Source organism: Tupaia chinensis, unplaced genomic scaffold, assembly GCF_000334495.1.
Source record: "Tupaia chinensis unplaced genomic scaffold, TupChi_1.0 Scaffold000026_1, whole genome shotgun sequence".
In the NCBI taxonomy this organism is placed as follows: Eukaryota; Metazoa; Chordata; class Mammalia; order Scandentia; family Tupaiidae; genus Tupaia; species Tupaia belangeri.
The window spans coordinates 82641-91426 of NW_006159456.1; the positions used below are offsets into that span (position 1 = coordinate 82641).

General features: G+C 37.2%; 1 long non-coding RNA gene across 1 annotated transcript; it reads right to left on the reverse strand.

The window, feature by feature from the left end:
- Nucleotides 1-1454: 1454 nt before the first annotated feature.
- LOC102499377 (uncharacterized) lies at nucleotides 1455-5026 on the reverse strand. Its single transcript, XR_333229.1, has 3 exons — nucleotides 4875-5026; nucleotides 2000-2057; nucleotides 1455-1572 (listed from the first exon to the last, which is right to left on the reverse strand). It is a non-coding gene; the product is annotated as an uncharacterized LOC102499377 (long non-coding RNA).
- Between the last annotated feature and the right edge of the window lie 3760 nt (nucleotides 5027-8786).

Here is an 8786-nt window from a genome sequence, read left to right on the forward strand (position 1 = left end):
AACATTCCTAGGTGAAGTGCAAATTGCTTTCCCTGGTGCTTGACCCTTCCAAACCATAATGATAATTGCTGCTGTGTTGCAAGCTGGGCTTATGCATGACTCTGGGGTTAGTGCCCTCCCTTAAGCAAGGCTACCAAGAAGTGGGGACTACATACATCTGATTGTGACAAATGACTAGTTTACCTGCTAATCAGTGCACAGTAGTAGGTATTCTGTAATGTCACCAAAGCAGAAAATACCTGTCTCCTCTAAAAACAAAATAAAATAAAATAAAATCTGCTTCTATGTATTTTTGGTAAGAAATGAAATAGGTTCGATTTTAATCATATGAACATTAAATCAAACATCAAATTTAAAGCAATGAACTACAAAGAGCCTCCTCGAAGTCACTTAGCATTGATAAATTAGTAATGTATTATTAAATTATTCATATCTTTTTTTTTCTTTCGGACTATAATGATATACTGTACACAGCACTGATAATTTACTTAGGCTGAGTCCATTCATTTAATTATGCTGCTAAACTTGGTAGGCCAATTGGTCATCATGAGAGTTTCCAGGCAAGCTAATCACAAATATATAGAACATGTCCCTTATTGTCCCCAGCGGCTAAGTGCTAAAATGCTATTTAGTGCTCAGAAGGTTAATGTCCTGCTTATGTAAATTGTCCAATTTAACATTCAGCAGCAGTATCATAAATTCTGGCTCCAGGATTTCATTAAACGTATGTTCAAACTAGTTGACCTTAAAGGTTAACAAGCACAAGTTAAACAGGACAATTATTTAACTCACTTCTTATCAAGAGACTGAAGCGTACTAGCCATTTAATAGCTCCGCATACTTCACAATTAGAATTCTTATAAGACTCTGATAAAACTGCAGGTCATGAATTTTCATAAGGATGTCAGATAATAACTATTTATCTGCACTTGTTTTTCTTTCTTATAAACTTAAACTTTGATCTTAACATTCAATTAGAAATGATTCCACAGAGAAGGACTAGGTGACTCAAGGAGTTAGAATTGGCTTTCTTTGGGGTCTGCACCAAGATTTAAAACATGGTATCTGCATTGTCATTAATACGAATTAATGAAAAAGTCAGAGGCTCACTATTAAGTGTGTAGAGCTCAAGCGGGGCATTTGACCCATGAGTTACAACCATCATTTACTGAGTTTTGGACATTCAACTAAACACTTGATTCTTTTCTTGGAGCTCCCCCCAACCCCAGCCCTGCTGCCAAATTCCTATTAACCTATTCAAGAAAATGCTTCCCATTTTGTGTTGCTATCATTGTGGATTTTTATGCGATATCAAAAAAAAACTAGATTACTGGAGACATCCTTTTCCTGGTCTTGTTTTCTCTTCTCAGTCTCCTTGGGCATTATGAAATAAAAGAGAGCTTAAGGACTGATTGCCATAGCCCTGCAACCTACAGCTCAGGTGATGTGCAGAAAAGGAGGCTGTGGGCTGACATTTCCACGCACTTCTCACCATCACCAGGATCAAGCATGGGCTTTGGGGTTACATTAAATTGGTGTCCATACGCCAGCAATCTCAGCAGCTGACAGCCACTATACACCAGAAAAGAGACAGGAAGCATTATCTCCTTGCAGGTTCAACTGTTCGTAGTGCATGCTGTTTGGAAGATAAAGCTGCAAATAAGAGCAAAGGCGATTTTATTAATAAATCACGACCTGAATTTCCGTTAGGAGCTGAAATAGGCCAAAACATGTCATAATTGCCTATAGGTACATTTATTGGGTGCATAGTATGCAATTTTTAAAATGTGGTAATGCTCCTTAAAAATTATTAAATGTAATGGCAGAAAAGGATAGGTATGTAGGTAGGCATAAATTAAATTATACCTATTCTTGGCCCAGTTCTTTATTCTGCCCTCCTTACTCCCCCCAGAGGTTACTTATTGTTAGGAACTGTTTAAAGAAATAATATAAGGAAGAAATATTTTCTAGCATGAAAAAATGTGACAGTGTTTTATACCCTCTTGTGTTGCTCTTCATCCAAACTTCATCTTTTGAATATTGGCTTCAAATCCTGCCTGAAAGGGGACATAAATAAAGTGAAATGGCTAATGGACTAAAAACACTTATGATCAGGTTTTCATAACTAACATTATTGATAGCTTCTCTTGCACATGCACTCACACATAGTGCAATATCCATTTCTAAAGTAAGATTTAGAGCCCTATTTGCAATAAAAAAGGCTGGTGCATGCAAATAAAGAATGCGAAAGTGAGGCCCTGGGACAGTATTCCCCTAGGGAAGAAAAGACCTCCTTCAAAAATAGAGTGCTCACATTGACCACCGGGGGAACAAAGAACACTTTTTCAGATTTCAGATGGAGCTATGCTTTTCACTGTGCTCTGGAAGAGCCTTGAACAGTAAATGATTAAGTCCTTAATTTAGAAACGACCACTCCTTTCTACTTCATGACATTAATATTTGAACTTGCTAGTGTAAACAGATATGCATGTCTGTACAGGTAATGTAATACAATACAAATAAGGAGGCTAGCAAGATGGAAACATTTTTATAGGATCAAATGCTTCTTATATAGAATTGAGTGTGATTTCCCGGGTTTTTCTTCCTTTGGACCCTCCCCCCCATCCATTTTTTTTTCTTTAAGGTTTTGGCCTAGAGCGTGTCCCCTTGCCAGAAAGAGACAAGAGAGAGGGAAAGTGAGAAATCACTCCCCTTTCCTCTCCCACAGGAAGGATGGCCACACTGCAATCCCGTCTCTTCCATTTTTCTCTAAAGATTTTGGGCATGCAAGCACCTACGGGGTTGTCATTTTCAGTTTGTCAGTCGGGGACTTGAATTGCTGTTGGCCATATGGGAATCTAAAGCCTTAAGCACCACGCCACCTTCTGGTGCCCGGAACCCTATTTTAACAAACAGTAGGAAAAAAGCCTCTCCAATGCCTAGAAACTGGTTTCGTGGGAAAAAAAAAAAGAGAGAGAGAGAGAGAGAGAGAAAAGAAAAAGAGGAAAGAAAGCTCAGAAGGCCAGCCAGAGTGTGGTTAAGGTGGCTGGATTGCATATGGCCAAGTGAGCAGGTCTAGTCCTGGACCTGACAGCTTGAAAAACACTATGGGTGCATGTGCATGTGTGCATGCTCAGAATCCTGAGACGAGAATGGAGAACGGAGTGCAGTGTGGCCATTCTCCCTGGGGAGTGATTTCTCACTTTCTGTCTCTCTCTCTATCTCTCTCTGTTTCGGTCCAGTGAGCACATATGCCCTATAGCAAAAACTAAAAAAAAAAAAAACAAAAAACAAAAAACAAACTTAAAAAAAACCCTCTTAAGTTACTCCTCTCTTTAAAAATATTTCATCTATAGTTGCAATAATAAGCTAACAAGGCAGAAAACTTTTTATCTGCTTTCTGTTATTTAGATAAAGTTTCAGGGAAGACTTTTTTTTTTCTACTTTAGTTCCCATTTTCCCATGTCAGCAGAAAAAAATATCTTCCTTCAAAATTTGTACTTCTAAAAATTATTTGGTGAAAAAATAAATATAGATAACATGGTAAACTAAATTTTGAAATTAATAAATTAAATTTGAAAGAGCATAGAATTTACAGCATTAATACAGTTACTTATGTTTGTAGCTTCTATCACAGAAGATTTCTTCCCTCAATAATGATAGAAAATATGAAAAACTGGATGCCAGTATATTGTTTCTATTGGAGCTATTCATTAATATTAGAGATTGTAACCCATATTCTCAGGATACACTATCCTAAAGAATAGTAATGGGCTTGGGACCAGCAGTTGGTGTAATGGTTATGTCGTTGGACTCCTATGTAATTAACAGTGGTTCAAGTACCGGACCTGGTGGCTTAAATTCACGCTGGGTGTGTGTGCATGCCCAAGATCTCGAGAGGAGAATGGAGGAGAAGGGATTGTGGTGTGGCCATCGTCACGGGGGGTGATTTTTTGTTTTCTCTCTTTGTCTTTCTGGTGAGCATACGTACCCTATAGCAAAAACCTCTCCAAAAAAAAAAAAAAAAAAGAATAGTAATAGGTTCAAAGTTATAGCAATCAATTGCTAAACTTTTTCCTTCCCAATAATACTTTTTAGGAATCTTATGTTCTTGAAAATATTACTCATGATCATGAGATTCCTGAAAGGTATTCTTGAGAGAGAAAGACGATTTTTTTTTTTTTAATTTCCAGAAGGTACACACGCATGTGCCAAAGGTAGGATGGGAAGCACCTCTCAATGGGGCATGGTTATGTCACAATCTCTTCTACTCCATTTATACATTCTATTGGGATTTGGGACATGAGCCCATGTGCTTTTCAAGCCCTTAGGATCAGGATTCAAAACATGTTCAATCATGTGGGATCTGGCTTTCTTATCCACCAGGCCAAAGGCTAGTCAAGAAAGACATTTTATATAAAAAATTGCAATAGACATTTGAAGCACGATATTATCAATGCTTAGTTGCAAGCTTGTGTGCGTGTGTGTGTGTGTGTATGTGTGTGTGTGTGTGTGTGTGTAGGATTTCAAAAAATTAATGGAAAAATGTGTGTTATGAAAAACTCATGTTTAAATTTCAAATTTTTTTGTGCCAAAAAAAATTTGAATTTTAACACAATTTTTTCTTGAACTTTTTGAAGTTCCTTTGAACTTATTTTTGCCCTTTGTTTTGTCTGAATATGAGTATAATAAAGAATGAAGAATAAAAATGTACAAAAAGAATAGAAACAAAATGACTGCAAGTTTTTCATAAATGGGTCAGCCATTGCTCATGGATATGCTGAGGCCTTACTGCTGATAGTAGATGCGACCACAGATGAAATCAGTATCTGGGAGGGAGCAGGCTAGGCTGGACCTCTATTAGCACACCTTACCCCATCTACTCCAAACTCCAGAGCAAACAGAAAGGGCAGCAATTCAGTTCTGAAATCCAACGTGCTGCAGGCTGGTTCTGATGGAGATGGCATCCATTGTGGAAGAGACAGCTCTAATGCATGCTCAAGTCATGCAACAGCTAGAGCTACGATCCTGGTTGGAATAGCTAGTTAGCTGAAAAAGGTAGAAAACATACCGGCACAACAGTTCAATTCTAAAGGCAAGGAACTTGTGAGTTGAACTGTGTCCCCCAGACAGATATATCAAATATTTTACTCTTATACCTTAAATCCCAACACTGAGATCATCATAGTTAAAGCACAGCAGTGGGCAGACTTCATGTTCTCATATTCTATGTCAGTATCTGTGGACTAAGTCTCTAGATATGTCCCAGTGCCAGGTTGGACCACACATCTCTAGGACTCAGGATTGCTTGGAGGACTTGATCTCTGGCTTACATCCTCACTGGACTGATGTCAGCCGTCCCAGGGTCCAGATGGCCCTCAGTGTAAAACAGCCCTCTGCAGCAAGCAGTCCTTAGATACCTATGTTTCTGGCATGTACTAGTACAACACCTGCCACAGGGCTTCCCCAGACAAAACCACTCTGCAAAGACTGGAATAATTACTTACTTCTTAAAGTGTGCAGACATTGACTTATGACCATGAGGGTCAAGAATAATTAGGGAAATATGATTTCAAGTGGACAAAATAAGGTGCCAGTGAAACACCTTAAGAAATGAAGATATATGAACTGCCTAATGAAGAATTCAAAATAACTTTTTAAGAAAACTCAGTAAACCTTAAGAAAATACAGAAAAATAATTTAACAAAATGAGGAAAACAGTAAGTGATCAGAATGAAAAATTGGAGATATTGACATAACAAAAAACAACCAAATAGAAATCCTGGAACTGAATAATACAATGAATGAAATGAAAAATGCAATAGAGAGCATCAACAGGAGACTTGATTAAGCACAAAAAAATTGAAGCACTTAGCCATGTCAATTTGGATCCCTCCAGAACTGGTGTCCACTGCAGCCCTCTCCCATTGGTTAGTTGTTAATATTGAAGTTTCAAATCTGTAGTCTCAATCTTACCCAGGACTTGAGACAATTCTAACAATGTTTAAAAGTATGAGATGCTGAGTAGACTTGAGTATAGGTTTCCCCGAGGAAGTTACTTTAAAAGTAATGTTCACATGGTGTGTAGAAAGAGTTGTAGTAGAGAGAGCATATTTCTTGGAGAAAATAGCGTGTATGCAAGGAAGTAAATGAGAAAGAAAACAGCAAATTTGTGAAACTAAAAGAAATCTAGCTTGCTTGAAGCATAAGTCATGGAGAGTGGTCCAACCCCAGTACTACTGACACTTAGGCCAGGTCTTTCTTTATTATCTTTGTCTTAAACCATGTTTAATGGTTTATCTTTGTCTTAAACCATGTTTAATGTTTACCAGCACACTCACTAGGTGCCAATAACTTGCCTCAGTGTGACAACCAAAAATCTTCATATATCGGCTTCCTCACAGAAAACTTCCTGGGATTGAGAAACACTGAGATGCTACGCCATTGCAGCATCGTGTAGGCCACATAGGGTTTGAAGGGGAAAGTATAGGAAATTAAAATTATCTGACTTGCTTTTTTAAAAATCCTTGAGTGCATGCATGGAGACAGCTGAGCGTTCACTGCAAAAGTTCACTGGAAAGATGATGGAAGTTTGGACCAAATAAGATGGAGAAAAGCCAATAGATTTAAGAGGCATTAAAAAGTAGACTGCAAATAGGATTAATAATTTCTACAACCCTTTTCACTGTTCTATCTGACCCTGCACTACTGGCTCTTCCCTAAGCCTTGAGCTGGGTTCCTTGTTGAGTTACAACTTCTGATTTAGATTGATGACATCTTTTTTTTTTTTCTTTTTCCCACCCAAATTCAGGCACCTTCTTTGTTTATTACTTACAGAGGGTAATTTCTAACTTTTCATTTTTTATTAAGATTGACCTTGGACCTGTCTGTGATCTGGAGGACATTGTTTGCATTCCCTTTTGAAGTGAAGCTCAGGTCATATGTGCCCTTTTGCTTATTAATCTATTTTTCCTTGGGACCAGAATTACTAGAAACTTGTCAAAGCAGTTCTTATCGATCTACTGATCTCCATGTGACAAGGAAAACTCAGAGAGGAATCCCAAGTTTAAAGAAAAAAAATGTCATTATTGAATTCACCATAGACTTAGCATCTGCTGAAGTCAACAGAATGGTTTCCTGGTTATCTCACAGAAAAATCAACAATAGTCAGAATATATTTATTATCTTATTTAGTGGGTTTCAGTACCATCTCATTACACCTACCCTTACATAGTACAAGGCCTTTTCATTAGTTAAAGAAGGAACAAAAGGTCATAGCTTCCCTGCAACTTCAATACACTAATTAGAGAGACCCTTTGCTAGAAAACGTAATTGGCCCATTACTGAATTCCTCTCTAAAATAAAAAATATACAATTTTATTCTTGTTGGTTTTCCTGTGCATGAGACACAGCTCTTCAATGGATGTTCAAAGAGTAGCAAAAAATATTACTGATATGAGATACCATCCCAATGTCCTATTAATATTTCTCATATTAAAGATCCTTATTGACCAGGTAACCATCTGGGAGCTGTTTCTGTACCAAAGTCATCGTCAATATCTAGTTTTATAATAGTGAACCATATTCAATAGAAGCTGAAGAAATAATATTGACACTGAGACAAAAACTCACTCTTTCAACAAGGACACTGAAATTTCCTTCAATAATGTTCTAAGGGCAATATAAAAATAAAAATAAAAAATTCCTCCAAAAAGGTTTATGGACCTAGTCAGGTGGCATAGTCAGTAGCAAACTAAAGAGTTTAGATCAAGGGTAAACAAATCTCTCAATTGTTGAAACCTCAAGCTTCCTGTTATTATCCATTTGTGACTCAGAGATTCAGAAAACAGAATTCTTGCTTTCTTAGACAAAAGGAATGAGTGATGCATTGCACCTCATATCGAACTCATATTTTGATCCCAGTAAGTGTAACCAATTTCCATAAATTCAATATGGAATAAACTGACAAAAAAAAATCTCTAGGGTGACAGCATTAGTTCTCTGTGCTTAGCATCCCTTCTTTGTATAGAGGTTAAAAAAAATTTTTAATTAAAAAAAAAAAACAAAAACAAAACAAAACACCATACCTCAGCACTGGCAATAGTACAGTGAGAGGGAAGAACATCTAAGAACAAAAATCTGCAGGTCATAAGATCAAAGAGAAGTAGTGGGCTCTACTAAGTTCCTAGCTATATTTGAGCATAAATAAATATAAAGATTTTTCTTTATATACATCTTATTCAAAATTCTTACAATGAAATTTATTAATTCTATTGTAAAAAAATACAACAAATTCAGGCTGGCCTGAAGCTGGTTGTTAAGGGAGCTGGATCTCACGTGGCGAACCATCATTTGAATCCTGGCTCTAGTGGCTTGGAAAACACATTGGGCACATGTGCATGCATGCCCAAATCCAGAATTTAGAAATGTGGGAGAGGAGTTTGTGTGGCAGGAACATCTCACTGGGGAATTTCTCTCTCTCTCTCTCTGATGAATGCATGTACTCCTAGCAATTAAGAACAATAAGACACATTCTATTTTGGAAAAAAAAATACAAATATGTAGTAAATTTCTCTCTTACTTCATTCTAAGTAATTGTCTCCTTTCTAGAGAGGTCTTCATCTGCCCCTTTAAATTACCCATCAACCATTTTTGGTCTTATCACCCTATATGACTTCTCTACAGGTGATTAATTATTATCTGACATTTTTCTTATTCATGTCTTGATTGGTTGATTGGATTATCACCTGCCTCCTCCCATAAGAATAAGATCTCTGTAGGAAGAA